This window comes from Macrobrachium rosenbergii, unplaced genomic scaffold, assembly GCF_040412425.1.
Source record: "Macrobrachium rosenbergii isolate ZJJX-2024 unplaced genomic scaffold, ASM4041242v1 13890, whole genome shotgun sequence".
NCBI lineage: Eukaryota > Metazoa > Arthropoda > Malacostraca > Decapoda > Palaemonidae > Macrobrachium > Macrobrachium rosenbergii.
Genome location: NW_027100720.1, coordinates 31,882 through 48,932, shown reverse-complemented (window position 1 = coordinate 48,932; position 17,051 = coordinate 31,882). Strand labels below are relative to the sequence as shown.

The 17,051-nt window shown below is 37.0% G+C and overlaps 1 long non-coding RNA gene across 4 annotated transcripts in view; it reads right to left on the bottom strand.

Moving 5' to 3' along the window:
• The window catches only part of LOC136837906 (uncharacterized), a 91,382-nt gene that overhangs the window by 70,605 nt on the left and 3,726 nt on the right, over positions 1–17,051 (bottom strand). The window contains exon 1 of one of the 4 annotated variants that reach the window (XR_010852812.1): positions 16,574–16,603. The exons of the other annotated variants lie outside the window; for them this stretch is intronic. This is a non-coding gene — a long non-coding RNA (uncharacterized lncRNA). Of the gene's footprint in view, positions 1–16,573; positions 16,604–17,051 lie in introns of those variants that run through there. 4 annotated transcript variants of the gene reach the window in all.

Sequence of the window (17,051 nt, the reverse complement as noted above, 5' to 3'; positions counted from 1 at the left end):
CTTTCCTCAATAAAACTTGGGAATGTTAACTAAATCTTTGCTGTGAGGACCTGGAATTGCTAAATCAACTTCCATAACATTAGGGACCTGGAATTAAGAAAGCTTCTCATACACACTTTTTTGAAGGATTTTGTCCCAAAGTTTGCATCTTTAGTGATTTATATCCAGATTTCTCTAGAAAATTAGTATAATAGTTCACAGAGGTCTTGTGTTACTATCAATGTTATATAAGCATTGGTTTCTTATATACTACTTTGAAACTAAAAGTTATTGAAGGCTCTGGTAGATTCACGAGAGAGAGAAGTCACCTGAAACATTGAAACGTTTTGCACAGTTGAGGCAGGAGATATTTCAAAGTTAGTTTATCGGTTTTATCTCAGATTTGATGACAGTTAGAGCTTTGTCATTCTTCTCAGGATTAAACAAACTCTGTGAATTTTGTGCAAAGCTAGCCATATTAGTAAAAATCTTAGTTGGCACATTAAACATGCACCACACTTAAGGTTAACTGTGTAAATATTGAGTACCTTATCAAGAGCATCGTATGTGTTCTCTGCATATTTCCAGGTACTGGTGGCATGAGAGGCTCCAAATTGAAGTGCTGCTTTGAAGGTACACCTTGGTATTGTGGCTAAATGTATCTGAATAATTATTTAATAGGTGAACTCTAAATTTCGCTGTTACTTTAAGGGGCATTTGCAATACTGATAATGGTATTTTAGGCGAATGATTCAGTCATATTAAATACATTACTTGAGGATAATTTTTTTTCTGAAAATATCATAGGTAAATGAATCTGTAAGTAGACTCAAATTCAAAGCGTTACCTTAAATGGGATTAGGTATTGTTAACAATGGTGTCTTAGGTAAATGAATAAGTAAATTCGAAAGTGTCTTTGAAGGTCAGTTTGACATATGAATGAATAATAAGCATTTTCAGTTAATGTGAAAGTTTATTTGACACTAATGTTAATCTTGAGACTAGTCATTTACTTTTTCATTAGGAGCACAGTATTTTCAGATATTTGACATACAAAAGATCAGTTCCTTCTTGTGAACTCAGCTATTGGAAATTTATGAAGTGAATACTTCTTAACTGGCTGCTGACTAATAAGTAACTCTCTCTCTCCTTGTGAGGTTCTCACAAAGGGACTGATTTTCCATGAAGGTTGTAAATTGGAGTTGTTAGATTAGAGAGGTTGAAGAGCAAAGTGGAAGGAATTAAAGGGGAAGCTGATAATCCAGGGGTTTTGTTGTGTGTCATGACCTCCCCAGAGTGCGTGTAACAGAATGAGTCTGTTTATTGGATTCCTAAACCCAAATCCAATTCTAGAAATTGTCTGTAGTCACATTTCAAGAAGGTCTGTGTTAAGTAACTTGTGACTCTATAACGTCAGTTATTTGAAATTCAGTTATTTCTGAGTTATAGATTTAGTCAATTTTAGAAGAATTACGCAATAGATTTAGTCAATTTAGAAGAACAATTTACCAACGATATCATGACATGGATGCAGGTTAAGATTATAATGATTAGTGTTGGTGTGCATAGAAGTTCCCATTAATTGAAATTTATCATATCATGGTTCAGTTAACTGTTATAGTTGAAAATTTAACTCTTATTGTTAAAAATTTAACTTTAAATTTTGAATAATGGGAAAGTTATTGTAATACCAAATTGTAAATTTATTTTATTGTATACAAGAACTTGTGTATTTCAGCTTACTGCTCAGTTCTCACCAAGACTTAGGCTTCATTTAGCTAGAAAAAGCAGTTAATGCCTTTTTTAGTTTATTATCAAACAAAATAAGCTTACAAACTACTGAGGAAACTAGTGGTACCAAAATAATTCAGAAAATTATAATATCAGTGTTGTCATGGTTATGTTATTGTCATCAGACCTGCGTGTAATCTAGGTTTGATGAGCTAAATTTGGAGACTCATAGCTATGCAGATTCCCCCACTGGCCAACGTTTGCAATAATCTGAGATAGCAAAACTATTTTGCAGTGTTATCATCTATAGAAACTGGATATAGGAACGAGATATTGTGGTAGATTGGTGTAAATAACTTGGACATTGTTCTTATTTCTTCCTCTTAACATTCGTTCTGGCTGGGCAAATCTGCATTTCATTCCAAGGAATTTCTTCCAGTCTCCTGTTAAAGATGTTATGTTTGCAGGTTTACAGTACAACCTTAAGCAGCAGAATTACACTTTCACTTTCCATGTATTAATAAAACCCTCACAATTCATGACTTGTTCCATTCACGCATTTTCACATTTAAATTCCCTCATTCATACTACCTGCAGTAGGAGCTTTTCCATTTTCTTCTAGGCACAGGTGATAAGCACTCGTCTTGACATTCTCACACTTAAAAGCTTTTCCTCTGAACACATTAATGCTACTCTGAACACACACGCCGCGTTTGTGTGTGTTCAGTTATTCCATAATCTAAATATTGCGATCTTGGGTGGGGTGTATGAAGCAGCGTATAAATCTTTGGGTGCAATATTTGCTTTATTTTCCTAAATTTCAATTCTAGTATTGTTTTTGTGTAAATTTTCAACAGTTCATGTTTTTTTAGTGTGATTAAGTTAGGAGAGTTCATATTACTGTAACATTTGAGATGGGAAGCCTTTCTTTAACGCACTGTTGTTGGTGAGTCAAAACAATTATGCAATGATTAAAAGTTAACTGTAAACCTAGTTGATTTAAAGAAAATTATGGGTAATAAACAACAATTCCAGGACGTAAGCTGAAGTACAGAAGTCCTCCTATATACCGTACTGTATTCATTGTATACTTAAAAAACTGAGAAGAATGTGGATAGAAAAGACTTAAAATAAAGGACTCCTTGATGCCAGCATTGCAGTGCCCGAAGGGGAGAGAGTGCCCTCAGCTGGAGGTAATGAAACCAATCGGTTGCTAACTTTGAGCTGACCCAAAGGGCTGTTTTCCAAGCAGACAGCTAATTGCCTAAATGGGAAAAAGCCTCATTTATATACTTTCCTCGCCTTTCCAGTTTTCAGTGCTTTTGCAGTCCATTGCAGATGTCAGAGAATGATGTTATTGTACAGAAAGTCCAAGGTGTGTGGGGTAATGTTACTTCTAAGGCATTCCTTGACTTATGATTATTCTTATGACTGTATTTGTACTTGAGCTTGTTTGCCTGTAGTGTTTTATGAACTGGTGTACTGAGCCTGTATGTTTTGGCTGCCAGAATTTTGTATCAAACGAGTATAGTGGCCCCAAAATCTGATCGTTTTCATAATGCAAATCTACGATTATCCAGACATTTTGTCAATCTGTTTCTGTTTCTCTAATATTTCTCAATCAGATTTTCTCCACGTCTTGTTACAGAAATTTTTTGATGCGTTGAATGTCGTAGAAAACAGAACATATTAATAAAGCGTGGCTGTGATATTGTGAATATGTTTTCAAATGTGTTGGAGCATTGTACATTTGGCTTTAATCTGTCAAGAATCATTTCTATAAACTGTGTGTACATTTACTTGTAAATATTCATGAATAGGGAGTATTTGATCTGTCTTTAAGATACTTATGAGTGATTGACTTTTCATTATGGATAACTGATATTCAAATTACTTCATATGTGAGATGCAGGGTACTCTATATAACTTCTATTATTTTCTAGGAAAAATTCCGTTTGGAGAAAAATTAAAAGGATCAATAATGTTTTACTTATAAGTCAGTTATTATTATTATAATGTGCTGACTCAGATACCATTTCCGGCCAAGTTCCATTCAATTTGGCGATGCAATGTGGAAAAATTCTAATTTGTAAGCATCGTTTACCAAGTTGAAGGTATTTTATGGGTAGGAGTATTTTGCTGATGTTGAATTTGATTGTGTCAAATGCTGGTATTTTAAAAGTTTACATGAAAATTTTCCACAAGGTTATATTTAAGTCGAATATTCAATATTTATATCCAACCAGATGTCAGCACATCTAAAATAAGTCTATAAACACATTTTGAAAGTAAAAAGTTATCCTCTCGGTCAAGTTACCGACAAAACTGATAATTACATTACAGACACAACTGTCATTCCAAAAGGGGGTACCAGCTTGGGGCTCAAACTTTTTCGCTTCTTAGCCTTGACACTTCATTCGTGTACCTGAAATGAACAGATAAATACTGCTGACGAGCAGTTTAGAATTCTGTGTGGCCATGCAAGTTCTCTTTGTAGTCGATTAATTAGGCAATCGGGCGTGTGTGTGTGTGTGGAGGACTGTATGGAAGCCTTTGTAAAAGGGTGAATGTGTAATAATGTGACTTTTGATATACTAGAAAGGTGATTATACACCAGATTTCACCAAATACCTTACCATAAGAGCATGCTGAGGTTCTCAGAATACTTGAGGATAATAGATTAAAACAAAAAGGTTTTCCTATTCATTAGATGAAGTGTCCTTCAAGTTGTAGTAATGTAAAGCTTAATGTATGAAAGCTAATCCACGAGCTTGGTTTAGTTAGAGATTCCAGATAAATAGTGCTGTGGAGATCAAATTGTCATTTCCTTACAGAAATGGCAACGCTCTGTCACAATTTCTCTGTTTATTCGTCAGTTTGTAATGGTTAGAGTGGCCCCAGGTATGTCAGGTTTCCTCTGAAGAGGTTTGTGGGCTAAAGAAGTGTTGTGCACAGTTTACTAAACCTTGTGTTTGCTCTTATAGATCTGAAAAAGCATCTCCACATGTGTAGTGCCTGAGTAATGGTAATGTAGTACTGTTTTTTACTGATTTGTTGCTGGTAGAATATGTGATCTGAGACCTGATTTTGTTGCTTTGTGGATATTTAGATACATAACTGGTGCAACCTTTTTATTGCTCTGGAATGGGGTGGCAGGACTTACTGAGTCATGGAAAAAAATGCGCGTTAAACAGAAAGAAGGTACCGTGAGGAGGCAGTAGAATGTCAATTGATTTGACAGTAACCTTTCTAGATGTCAGAGGTTTTTCGAGTGTTGATACAGCAATGTCATTTAGGAAGCCTACTGATATGTAGTTTAGGATTAAATAAGTCCTTTTTTATGGTGTTGGTTTGTGGTTCCAATCCATTTGTGATATCTTGGGATTCAGTGTTATTCAAGATAAGTTTTATAGAATAATTGAAGGATACAGGTTTCCTGTTAGCCGAACCGATGCTGAGAACAAATTTTGTTAATGTTAAGAGTTCTGCCTAAGTTTTTCATGGTTGCCAATAGATTTTGGTGTACAGGAAGCTTAAATGTTGTCTAGCTGCTAGGGGTTTGCTAAGAGTTGTGTCTTGTTTGGTTACACATTGTGCAGGAAAGCAGTAATGTCTAGCTTTACTAGGGGTTTGCTAAAGTTGTAACTTATTTCATTTTGTGACAGAAAGCTTGATAATGTTGCATTGCTAGGGGTTTGCTCAGAGTTGTATCTTCTTTAAATTTTTGGTGTGGAAAACGATAATGTCTAGCTTTGCTAGGGGGTTTGCTAAGAGTTGTATCTTGGCTAAATTTTGTGTGCGAAAACTTGATAATGTCTAGCTTTGCTGAGGTTTTCAGTTCTATCGCTCTAGCTAAAATGTGGAATATTTTGCCCAGTGCTGTCGAGGAGTCTTCTGATCTCAGATGTTTCAGACAGGAGCAAATCCGTTCCTGCTCTCTGTTGCTGACGTCTCCTGAATATCAGGTGTGTCGGTTTTATTTCTTTCTGGTGCCAGTGATTCATGCTTTGTATAACCGACTCTCTCTGCAGGCTGATTTTCCCTTGGAGCCCTGTCAAGGTTATGTAAGTCTGTTGATTTGATCGTAGGTTTTCAGGTGAATATTTAAAAAAAAGAAAAAAGATTGTCAAAGGTATATGTTAAGATTTCTTGAAAACTGGCTTATAACGAGGAAGTATTACAGGTGCTGATAGTGTGACAAATTATTCAGAATGCAGTGGTGCTGGACATCCCCAGATACTGTTTGTGATAATATCAAATAATCTGGACTCATCTTTTGAACTTTGCAAGGCGAATCGATTCATTATAATTAGTATCATATGAATACATGATATCAGTGTAAAGCACAGGATATGTTTGTTGGTGTTGAAACAAGTCCAGCATTCTGGGAAAATGATATTGGTTCAAGATCAAATTAGTTAAGAAGTCTGTGCTCTTGGTAGAGAATTTGGTTTAGGAAATTAATGTAGTTGATAAGTTTTGGTTTGATTTTTTAGACAGTGTTTTAGTCACAGAGACAACACATTTTTGGGAGAAGTTTGTTGTGACACTTTGTGAAAAGTTCGTCCTTGTGTTATACTTTTAAGAAAGCCAAACTCTAGTAGTGAAAATCTGATTATGGATAATCTTACTGTAGAATCTGCTGATATTGTTTCATTCAGATTGTCCCTTTGTTTGTATTACATTTGGTTTAGTTATAAGTCTGTGTGATATTCCCCCTTGAACTAATTTTTGCGTCTGTGATAAGTCTTATTTACAATGTCTGTGTGTTGCTTTACCAGTGTGTTCTATTAGTCTGTAGTTGTTCATCTTACAGTCTGTTGTTAATTTTGATGGTTTTACCTTCACAGAATCTGATAACTTTAATAATGAGGATTTCAAGGTGCCTGGGTTTGTGAGTTTTTGCCTAAAATGTCTGTTATAATTTTTGTTAGTAGGTCTGTTATTTTGTCATTTTTGTTGGTAGCCTGTATTTTTATGAAAATCTGTGTGCAGATTTTGTGGGGCTAGAAAATTTAGTAGTTCGTGATTTTCTGGGGGGCAAGAAAGTCCGTGATTTTGTGGGGGGCAAGAAAGTCCGTGATTTTCTGGGGGCAAGAAAGTCTGCTAGGGAGTTTGTTTTGGATGTGGAGTCTTTATTTTTTTTTTCAGTAAGTCTGTTAGCTTGCATTTTTTTCCCTGCCAAGAAGTACTGTATACATTCTGGTGCTGGGGAGAGTTGTTGATTAGATTGTCTATTAGTCTGAGAGTTCTCCTTAGGCATCACGAGTCACTTGCTCAAAATGTCTTCATGTTTCATGAATTTTTTGCTCAGGAAGTTTTCCCAAAAAAAGTAGGTCATATTTCAAAAAATTTTACCTTTTTTGCTTGGAATGGGGGTCTGTTTGGGAGAGGTCTTCCCTGAAACGTGTATCTTTGGAGGAGACTTTTGCCCAAAAAGTGTTAGCCTTAACTAGGAATTTTCACTAGAGAGGTTTTTGCCCAGAAAATGTGGCAATTGGGAGTGATTTTTGTCCATTCTCTTGGTTCTTGAAAGTTTTTCTACCTAGGAAGTGTTACCAGTTTAGGGGATTAGTTTGGGTGGGAGCTCATTTTGCTAAATGTGTATTCGGTAAATGAACCCTATTCGCATGGAACAAGCACACCAAAGGGGCCATTGACTTGAAATTCAAGCTTCCAAAGAATGTTGGTTTCACCCTCCCACCTCAGACCCCGCAGACCCGACAGTGCTGCGGTAACTGATCATGATCATGGGGGAGGCACGAACTCGTGACATCTGAGTGGCATGTCACGATACCAGCGGACTAGCTGGTATGTGTCAGTTGATAGAGTTCTTTGCCTAAAGTGTGTTACTTAGGGAAAGGTTTTTACTGGAAAAAGTGTTACTTGCTGAGGATGGTTTTGTGAAGGAAGTCACTGGTTTCAAGGAGGGTATTTGTTTTGAATGGAAATTATTCCGGTTTAGTATTATTTGACTTGAAAATCTGTTGGTCTGCAAGTTTTCCATCCAGGAAGTATCAGTTTTATTGTTTTTCTTGCACAGGAGGTCTTTCAACAAGCTTTTTTTTTTCTGTTATAAAAGTTTTCGTTCATTGGCCTAAAAAGTGTGTTAGTGTGGGAGAAATTTTGCTTTGCCCTGCAAGTGGAGTTTATAGGCCTGCAAAGTTTTTTTCTGTGACTCATGGTTGATTTTTGCCCTGCAGAGTGAAGTTTATAGGCCTGCAAAGTTTGCCAGCTTGGGAGCATAGTTGATTTTGCCTAGAAAGGGGAGTTTATAGGCCTGCTAAGTTTGTCAGTCTGGGAGCCAGAGTTGATTTTTCCCAGAAAATGGCGCTCTTAGGCATGCAAAGTTTGTCTGCTTGGGAGTCAGTTGATTTTGCCCAGTAAGGGGAGTTTATAGGCCTAACAAGCTTGTCAGTTTGGAGCCAGAGTTGATTTTGCCCAGAAAGTGGCATTCTTAGGCCTGCAAAGTTTGTCTGCTTGGGAATCATTGTTGATTTTTCCCAGAAAGGGGAGTTTATAGGCCCGCAAAGTTTGTCAGTCCGGGAGCCAGAGTTGATTTTGCCCAAAAGGTGGCGTTCTTAGGCCTGCAAAGTTTGTCAGTTTGGGAGCCATGGTTGACTTGACCCAGAAAGTGGCTTTCTTAGGCCTGCAAAGTTTACATGCAGCAGGATCAGTTGATTTTGCCCAGAGAAATTGGAGACTTGAATTGAGAGGGCTTGTTGTCAGTTCTTAATGAAGTCTTTTCTTTTACCTAGAGTGTGATGTTAGTATAAAGAAAGTCTCTGTCGGTTGAGATCTTTGTAGCAGCTACAAATATGTCCAGTTAAGGGGAAGTTTTTTTACCGAAAAGTTTTAGACAAAGCTATCAGGTTTAGAGTGTTTTTTATCAAAGTACTGACATGCATGGAGTTTAGCATTCTCTCGAAAATGTTGCATATAAGGGATGACGTCATTACTTTGTCCTGGATAAGACATGATGTCGAGATTCAAGTGTCTTCAAACCTGACAAAAAACAAGTTACTGGAACCTGTACTTTGGTATTATCATTTTAAAGGCAGATCTTAAAGTATAATGGTCAAAATAAAGAGCAGCAAACTTACCATGAAGTTTTTCCTGAGCAACATTCATTCGTTGGTCATGACTGTAGCAGTGGTAGCTCTTCCATAATGGTCCTTATAAAAAGACAATATCCATTATTCTGTTGCCCAGTTCTAGTATGTGAAACAATAATTTTAGTATATTAATATGAAAATTAAACAGCAATTACCTCGTTTTTTTAGATGAGTTTTTGGCCATGTGACCTATTTAGAAGTAGCATAAAGAAGTGATTTTACTGTCACTAATTTGGTGAGCTATATAAAACGATTTTCTTGATGTTCATTCTATTCTGATAATCAGTATAAGCTGCCATTCAGACTTGTAAAAACTGAAAAGCAGAAAATTTGAGAAGACAATCAACTTCAAAACATGAAAGTGTATTATCTGGACATTCACTCCTAATCTCACCTGGCAATGGGATGGATTTTGTAGGTGCATCACAGAACCTAAACAATATGATGGTGTTGATGATGTACGGTGAAGAGCTGGCGTTAGTCCCGACCTTCATCACTGCTGGGGGGAGGAAGGCAGGGCAGGGAGGAACGTGCTTTTACGCGTCTCAGGCCATTTACCTGACTCCAATCACCCACATTGAATGGTGTCGTTAGGCCTATAAGGGAAGTGGTGGGGTACACTCAAGATGCGCTGTTCCACCTGAAGGAGTTGGGTCCTTGTCTTGCTTTTGGGAGGCCGGTGTGTGTCTTGGTGTAATTAAAGTGATTTTGTTGTAACGTGGACAAGGGATGACTGTCATTTGAAGTAAATAAGGATTAATTAGCTTTTGTTTAGGTTTGTTGAAGTGTAATTCATATTAAGTATTATAGATATTGAATGTAAATGAATATTCTATACTTTTAGAATGAATCTTGTAGGTGAAAATATCATGTAAACTGAAAATAGCACCAAATAAAGCATATAACTTTAAAAGCCTTGAATTTGAAGTTACTTAGAAATTCAGATCTGAATAATTCAATAGTGTGGTGCATATCCAGTTACTAGGCTAAGCCTAAAAAGTGCAGCTGAAACCATTTAAAATAAGCTAAATTTTCATTGAAAATGTAAAGTAAACAAATTTATAAAATAAGAGGTTGCAGCAGATACCTGAGTTTAAGAGCGATTGAAACTAATCGCCAAAAATCATGTAAAAATAGCCTACAATACATAAAATTTAATGTGTAAATTTCAATAAATAAAAAATGCCCATTATATGGAACATGGTGCTTTACAAGTTATAATTAAATGCATTGTATAATCAAATTCACATGGAAAAAGCTAAGTCATGCAAAGGTATTTGAAGGGTTGAAATCTAATGATAAAAGTATGAAGTAAAATTGGATCGTTACAGTACTAAAAGGTTTATCTAAATAGAACTAGCTTGAAAAGTAAATATTTTGAAGTCATTCTTATAGAGCATATCAACTGTACATCGGATGGGGTGTTACAGGACCTTATATCCTGACACATTCCAGCTTTTTGCCGTCAGATTTGACATCAAAATCACAATATTTGTGGCGAAATTGAAGTGTCATGATTTAATTCATGATTAGACTTCAATTTGGCCACCATTACTGACATTTTGATATCAAACTTTGTCAAATTGCTCAAATATGCCAGGGTGACAGGCTGTGTGAGACCCTTGAAATGTGTTAAGTTTTTTTCAGTCAAATCCGTATTGAAAAGAATGAAGTCAGTTTTATATATAAATATTGATGAAAATAAGGATTAAATTAGCGCTATCAATTGTATTTAAAGTAAATCGCGTCTCTGCAGCTCAAAGTCAAATTTACCTGTCAGGTACTAAGAAGTCAACGTCAGATGGCTAAGACGTTCAGTTCTATTTATCATCGTTACCGTCTTTCTTATTTGTTCTATACTCCACCGGCATTTCTATGAGGTTTAATTATACTAAAAGACTCATTTTCTATAAGAAGACTCGGGAGGAAACTCTTACAGACTCGAAACCTTAACGAAAACGGAGACCAGAATGACAAAATGTACGTTAACACCTCGTAGGTATCCTTACAAGCCATTCATAGAGGAACTGGACTTAGGAAATTTTTTGGTGGTGAGCGTATACCTGTGGACGAAACTCTGGTGGTTTAGCATGCAGAATTTCCGCCTTGTTTCTTAAAAGACACTCCAGGTCAACCAAGCATTTGATAAGTACGAAAATACAGCCATGAGGAGTAAACGTAAAGCTTAGGCAGCGCTCTTGGTGACATTTCCCGCCCACCTTGAGCTTGCTGTGTAAAGCATCATTGGCATCATTCTCTGACGTCCTGAGATAGTCTAGGAAACGGCGAACATCTTGGAAACTTTCAGGAAGCCTATGAGACACTTCGTCCTATCTCTGACGATCAGCTGTTGTCAGCTTAGAAAAACTTAAGCCCCTTTAAGGTCGGCCTTCCAGAGTTGGTAGCCGGCTGGTTTCATTACCTCCAACTGAGGCATATTCTCTCTCTCTCTCTCTCTCTCTCCTTCAGGGCATTGCAATGCTGGCTCTACTGAGTAAATTAAGATTTTCATTATCACGGTATTCTCCTCAATATATGTATTTAGGGTTTGATTAAAGAACGTCCGGTATCTAAGGTCTTCATTTCTCTATCATAAGCCTACAATGTTTACAAGGAATGCTTGCGTCATCACCTGTGACGTCACGTGAGAAGGGTTACCCTTTTCATTAAATATACCTTAGACCTCAGCATGCAGTGACGTCCACGACTATGACGTCATCAACTTCTCGACAATACCTTTAGCTATATGCAGTGACGTCCCGCAACTATGACCTTTCTCGTACCTTGGGCTGCATGCATTGACGTCCTGGCTATGACGTCATCAATCTCTACCTTCAGCTGTATGCAGCGACGTCCTGTATGACGTCGTCCTGAATTTTCCGCTGTACTTAAGTCAGATCTATAAGTTTATCACCCTTTCTAATGGGCCATTTTCTTCCATTTATTTACACTTACCTTTGACTAATTTTCTTTTAAATGCTTCTGAGCCAACCACTTCATCTTCATAACACAGTCTGCCTTATAGGCCTAAAGTTTACTTTTCATCTACAACGTTTATCTTTCTATTACTCAGTTTTCTTTCATATGCCAATCTTTTACTAGGCTTATTATTCTTACTTATTAAGTCTTTAGTACTTTAATGTGAACTGCTTTATTCAGCTTTGTACCCTGACAGAGGGAATTTTTCTCCCTGCAAGTCATCTTTGACCTTTGTAGGAGAACTTATCTTTCGTCTTTGACCTCGGTACTGTTTTATCTCAATCGCAGTTTTATGATTTATAGTGACAGCCCTCTGATCGGTGATTTTTCACCTGTATTTATCACAAAGTGAAACTAACAAAACTAGACACATAAAACGAGTGAATCTTGCAAAGCAACCGTGTTTCAAAAATTGCGTAAGCTTATACATTCAAAAATATCTTTTTCCGTCAATCTTGGCGCAAGTAACTCATTTCCAATGATTTACCAGTGAAACCTGGTATCCGGGTATACTTCGGTTAGGAAAGAGCTGGGGAGTAGCAGACAGAACTGGTGTCAACAAAATCTCTCTGAAGAATGCCAATAGCTGCATTCCAAGGAACAAGCTAGACAAGAAAGTGTGGTGCCTACCAGAAGCAAAGCCGCTAAAAAATTGGCAGAGCATCAGGAATATAGTAATGCAAAAAAGACCAGGCGGTTCAAGCATAAGCGGGTGCCACAAACATCATCAAAAGATGCGGTTTTTTCAATCCACTGTGTAGGAAAGGCTTCTGTCCCAACAATATCCTGCAACAATGTGGTTTTGCTCTCGTTGTTGTCATCATCAAGAAGCAGATTCTTGAACACAACAAAATCAAGCTGATTGTTAACACATGTCAGACACAGGGGCACTCTTTGGCAGTAAATATGCCATCTTTTGGTACCATACATCAGTCCTTCTTGATGACATACGCCCTGAAGGAAGGTCTGGACTGGACTGGACAACTGACATGGGCAAAAAGCCAATGGAGACTATCCTACCACAAAGTGTAGGTCGAAGAAATGGTAATCAAAGATCAAGTCAGAAGATTACAGAGCTTTCAAGCTCTAGTAAATGTTACAAAAAACCATCTCGTTCTATTATGTACTTGGTTTTCTGAAGAGAGGGAAAACCCCTATACTTTGTTTTACTTATATGAAAACATGAGCACAGAGCACTCACAAGACAACAATGCTCACTGAAACCTACGAGGACAACACGACCACAGGACGAAACGAGGTATGATACACAAAAGTACAGTGGCTAGTGTAGCCTACACTGCACTTGACTCCAGTTGTGTGGCACTCTTAACATATCATGCCCATGAGAAATTGGCGAGTTCATGGACCATCAATCTCAAGACAGATGGAACACCCCAAAATAATCTGGCCATTCAACAAAGCTCTACACTTGCTATCACCAGGAAACTTTGCAGAATAGCTAAAAGGGCCACAGACCTATATGGAAAGTGTGGCAAGACAACTGCAAATATTCTGGAAGCTTTTTAATAAAAAGAGACAGATAATGAAAGTGCGCAGCCAACGCAAACGAATTCAAAGACATCGGTGATTCTCCAGTTATTCTAACCTTTAAACTCAACTAACTACCCAATTCCGGACGTTCTGAACAGCAGAAGGTAACTTTCAAGTCCCTGGGTCAATGAGCTACAGAGAGAACCATTGCTGGCAGTTGGCAGGAACAGTAACAAAGACAAGATGCTCGGGCAACTGGTCTGATGCGGTTTATCAATCTTGTACAAATGGGATGTTTCTTTCCCTCTAAGGGACTTGAAAAAAAAGTTACAAAATAAACCTAGGTACCAAAAACACAGGAAATCAAAAGGCTGTCACGTCATCATAAAGGACTTACAGTCTTCAACTGTGGGTGTTGCAAATTTCAAAACACTATCAACAGAAAATTCAAAGCAAACATAGCAGGAAAACCTGTTACTCTGAGAGAAACGAAGTTATACTTGTAGACCTACACATGGATGTCCATCCTTACGAACACAACAAAAGGTCTTTTTGATACACATCACTTAAACATAGGAGTAATGAGGCTTCAGTGTCACCACAAAGACAAATGGCTGAAGTGAATTACATGTTTAGGATAACTCACAGCTACACCAAATCACAGCAATAACCCTCCTGCCAAAAGGCAGAAAACCAAATTAGACAGTTAAAAAACTGTCCAAATGAAAAGAAGTTAATCAATTTCTTAAGAGAGAGGGACACAAAAGCAAAATGAATCTTCCAAGTCAAACAGAGCCTGGTGGATGTAGGTCAGATATTTTCCAGCTCCAGAATAGACAGAGTTTAATGTGCCACAAATCTCACCTGTATTGTTGTTCGTAACAAAGTTTGTAACATGAAGTGTGGGACAACATGTTGGAACTCTTAACTTTTCGGTCAGATATCACAGAAACAAAAGGAGTGAACTTCTGTCAACAACTTGGCAGAGAGTAATGTCAGCAACAAAGAGCCAGGACTGGATTACCTGTATAGAAAAGAAACTAAAAATCAAAGGGGCTGGTATCTCCCAACTGCTTACTTACCAAAGCCACTGAAACATCACAGCTTTTGAAAAGGGAAACTGGATGTTTCTACTGAAATAGCAATGACCAGTGAGTTAGTTATCACAAGAAACTAGTCATCACAACAATACGAAGTGAAGGGCAGCTCATAATGAGGAACAATGAATGTATATATACAAGACAAACCCTGTTTTGTCTGGCCCTTAAGTAAATAGACAACGAAGCCATCAATCGTTGACAAAAACCTGATATTGAACTACAAAACTGTCAAAATAAATACTGTTGCAGGATTTCCAAATGGGAAAGGTTCCCCACTCTTTATCTCTCTCTTCCAATCGCTTGCACCTTCTTGATTGAGGTTTGTTTCATTTACAAACACAAACGCAATTTTTATTTTGACAAAAAGGTTAAAGTTCTGAACAAACTGACACTAGTAGTTTTCTTTGTAACAGCACTGTATACCAGTTCAACTATCCTGCAAAACGTAAATGTAGATTTTACTTTAGTCCATAACTTCTCATTTGTTACTTTGAGACAGATATAATTTACTTTCTGGTACAAAATAATCACTTGAGAAAGCAGAAATGCAGATCATAAAATCGCCTAAGAGAGTTCTCAGTTGTGATGAACTGCATGATATTTAAGAAAACTGGTCAAGTGGAACAGTTTTTTGAGATATGTTCCTTTCTGACTTTTTCTACTGTGAGAGAGTTAGCAGTTACCCATATGCAATAAAACACTCTTTCAAGGCACACTATTAAAAGTTTCACCCTCCAGATAGATTTACAGTCAAAATATCCATCTTCAATGCCCATGAACTTGGAAGGGTATGTCTTGAAAAGCAAATTCTTATATATATGCCCTCTGCTGGATTCTATCAAATCACATGTGTCATATCTATTGAAGAGTGGTTGGTCTTGATGGTGAAACTGTCCTCTTCATACATACCTGGAAAACAAAAAACATGCTTCAGTATTCAATGCATGTCTGTTATCTCAACACTTCGCATGTTTTCCTATAACTAACACATTATTTGAATTCATTTCAAAGCAATATCAAACTCTTGTCTATAAAGATATCAGGAGATACACTCAAGAGAGAAAAAATGTGACGAAGCTATGGAGAAATAAATAAGATTGCAAGGAGCGTAATATCTTAAGAGCACAGGAAAAAGGTTTAGGATCTTCACAAGAACGACTTTGTTGGGTCCACTGGGAGGACCCAGAGGGCCAAAGTTCCTGGACAAGATGAGGATTCAGGGAATTAGGAGCTTAATACTGAAGGCACTGAAGAAGGCTATTACTTGTTTACTAACACATCAAGAATGAGGGCAGGGAGGCTGCTGATCAAGACAATAAGTGGAATTTGGCCCCTTGAACCAGGTAGAAAAGTAGGTGACAGGCAGTCAAGCATCTTGAAGGGGATGTTCTTACTGGAGAGAGAGAGAGAGAGAGAGAGAGAGTTAATATTTAAACAAGTGTCAAAACTCTAGTATTAAAATCCTCAGCTTTAGTAGACCATCTAAAGTTATTATGAAGAAAAAGTATTATCTTATTATTTAGCAATTAAATAATTATAAAACCTCGGATACTCATGAAACTAAGCCTAAGCTTAGCATCTTTAATGTTGTGGTGGCTGTAATCAGATATCTTTAAATAAGACGTCACTATATATTACCAAGAAATAGGGACAAGTCTTGCGTTTATCTAATAATATCCATATGGGTCAGACATCTGGCTTTAAATCAAATACGATACAAATGACCGTGAGGAAAAATATTTACATTATGAACAACATGATTCAGTATGACTGAACCACTAACTTTAAAACTATATATTGGTCATAGCAACACAGCCTTAAGAGAAAATATCTGGGCTCTTTGTGATTCAGTATGTAACCACTAGCACCTCAACTATATTGGCATAGTCACTTAACCAACCACAGCAGCAGCTGTGCTGCACTTTCTCCTTTAATACCATGGGTGTTGAGCCACATAAATTTCCCACTTATAAAGGATATACTTAAAGAAAATTTGCCTTAAGTCAAAGACATCCCATTCTAAATAGACTGACTGTCAATCAATGTTTCTATATCTAGGTATAGCAACGAATATGTAGGACCTGATCTGTAATATCAGCTTTGCAGAAGTTTTGCCTGGAATTTATAAATGTTGATTCAAATTAAATTTCACTCTTACAAAAGGTGGACAGTACTTACTAAATATTTGTGCAAGTCAAAGACATCAAAAGTTCTTCTCTATTGCGTGCCTGGCAAGAAGCTTCTTCTTGAAGCAAAGAATTGCACAGCTGGAAAAAAGGAAAAATAAGTTGACAACCATATTGGAAGGGAGGAAACTGGTGAGAATATAAAAAGAAAAAACACAGAAAACAAGAAGTTATACAGAAAAATATTCCTCTAAATCTTATATATGAATGTCTGGGCTCTATTATTCACCCACAATGCAAAGAAGGCAAAAAGAATTATGATATTCAATGGCATGATTCTTCTGATATGTGGACATTTGCTGTCTTTACTGAAAAACATATAAATAAAAATTAAACTTAATACAGATCACCAGAAAGGCTAACAGTCAAGTAAGAAGGCCAGAAAAAAAGCTGATATTATGTGGGATTATGCAGACATCAACCAGAGTGAAGATATAAAAAAAAATATGTGCAAAAATAAACCGTTTTGA